Here is a 2,500-nt window from a genome sequence, read left to right on the forward strand (position 1 = left end):
CGGCCACCCGAGTGGGCCCGGCCTTCGGCCGGGCATCTGCATCCCTTCCTATCCAGGCCCACCCAATTTGATCCAGGCCCACCTATAATTCAATTTCTGCATACGCCCCTGGTTCCATCTAACAAGAGTTAAATAGAGGAATCAGATGTTGGTTTCATCTAACAAGAGTTAAATAGAGGAATCAGATGTCGCTTCCATCTAACAAGAATTAAATAGAGGAATCAGATTAAGCCGGATTAAGAATATGTGTCCTGGTTTGCTGCACTAGCGCCTCCTCTGGTCGGTCGGGGTGCCTGTTTGTGGGGGACTGGGGGGAATAGCGCGATCCTCCCACGCGCTACGTCCTGCCCGGTGAAATTCTTCGCTGTCAGGTGAGAAGCGACTGGCGACTGCACATGTATCGGAGGAAGCATGCGCTAGTGTACAATTCTCCCCAGATCAGCAGAGGGGATAGAGTAGCACAGGGATGAGCCCGGAAGACCTGGAAGTTGGCACTTCCGATTTTTGGTCCGGAAAAAAAACTTTATTAAAAAAAACAAAGATCTACATTGTACTGCAGGTAGGAGGCAGACCTTGCTTAGCTTTAAAACTAAGAGAAATGAAATTCTAAAACTAATTGGCAAGCAGTGTCGTGAGAGATGGAGGTAATGACTGACGGCTGTATTCACGGTCTCCTCGTGCCATGGCGTGCATTTCAATGTGCTTAATTGCCATAAGCGCTGCTTGTTGGAGATGATTGGAGTTTGACTACAGTCACCTGTTGTTTGACTACAGTCACCTGTGTTTAACTACAGTCACCTGTTGTTTGACTACACTCACCTGTTGTTTGACTACAGTCACCTGTTGTTTGACTACAGTCACCTGTTGTTTGACTACAGTCACCTGTTGTCTGACTACAGTGTTGTTTAACTACAGTCACCTGTTGTTTGACTACAGTCACCTGTTGTTTGACTACAGTCACCTGTTGTCTGACTACAGTGTTGTTTAACTACAGTCACCTGTTGTTTGACTACAGTCACCTGTTGTCTGACTACAGTGTTGTTTAACTACAGTCACCTGTTGTTTGACTACAGTCACCTGTTGTTTGACTACAACTACAGTCACCTGTTGTTTGACTACACTCACCTGTTGTTTGACTACAGTCACCTGTTGTTTGACTACAGTCACCTGTTGTCTGACTACAGTGTGGTTTAACTACAGTCACCTGTTGTTTGACTACAGTCACCTGTTGTTTGACTACAGTCACCTGTTGTTTGACTACAGTGTTGTTTAACTACAGTCACCTGTTGTTTGACTACAGTCACCTGTTGTTTGACTACAGTCACCTGTTGTTTATCACTACAGTCACCTGTTGTTTGACTACAGTCACCTGTTGTCTGACTACAGTGTTGTTTAACTACAGTCACCTGTTGTTTGACTACAGTCACCTGTTGTTTGACTACAGTCACCTGTTGTTTGACTACAGTCACCTGTTGTTTGCCTACAGTCACCTGTTGTTTGACTACAGTCACCTGTTGTTTAACTACAGTCACCTGTTGTGTGACTACAGTCACCTGTTGTTTGACTACAGTCACCTGTTGGCTGTTGTTTAACTACAGTCACCTGGCTGTTATTTGACTACAGTCACCTATTATTTGACTGTAGTCAACCTTAGGTTGCACCTAAGGTTGTTCATTATTTTTTGTTAATTAATTTTAAAAAAAGAGTCAGAATTCTGAGATTAAAGTCAGAATTTAGAGAAGAAAGTCAGAATTCTGAGGGGGAAAGAAGCCTACTGTTACATGTGACATCACTGATGATGTCACTGATGATGTCACTGATGATATCGTTTTATCGAGTCCCTAGATTTTTCTGACGTCAAAGTTGGGTCACAAGCCAAAAAAGGTTAGGAACCCCTGTCTTAAGTATAGTATCTCTAGACAGACACGTTGGCTCCCGCAATTTTCAAATGCTCCTGACAACTAGCGTCTGTACTTCGGCAGGGTTGAGTGTTTTGATCACCCTGTTGTTGTAACGCCCAGGCCATGGTGTGGCCTGCTATGGGGTGATTGTGTGGGTTATTTCTTAGGAGCTAAACTCTGGACCTTTTGGACTCTATTGTAGAGAAAGGAGTTTTGTTATGTTTATTCCTTGTGTATTAGTCTGTCTTCTCCCCACCTGTTGTCCATGTTCCCTTGTTAGTCTGCCTTAATTCCTCCCACCTGTTGCCTATGTGTCTCATTAGTCTGCCCCATTACCTGAGTTCTCCCCACCAATCAGTTCTCCCGTTTTGCCCTCTGTGTTCCTGCCTTCCCCAGCTGTCCCTCATGTTTCATTAGTTACCTGTCTATATTGTCCCAGTCTGTGTGTAGTCCTTGTCGAGTCATTGTCTACTGTTGTGGTATGTATTTTGGTCCTCTGTGAAATTGACTTTTGTTTCTGTGTTTAGCCTAGCCTCTGGCTAGCGGGTTTTGTTATTTAAGTTTTTCAGTAAAGACTATTTTGCTCCTAAAAAACCTTG

Source organism: Poromitra crassiceps (genome assembly GCF_964638095.1).
Source record: "Poromitra crassiceps genome assembly, chromosome: 4".
Taxonomy (NCBI): domain Eukaryota; kingdom Metazoa; phylum Chordata; class Actinopteri; order Beryciformes; family Melamphaidae; genus Poromitra; species Poromitra crassiceps.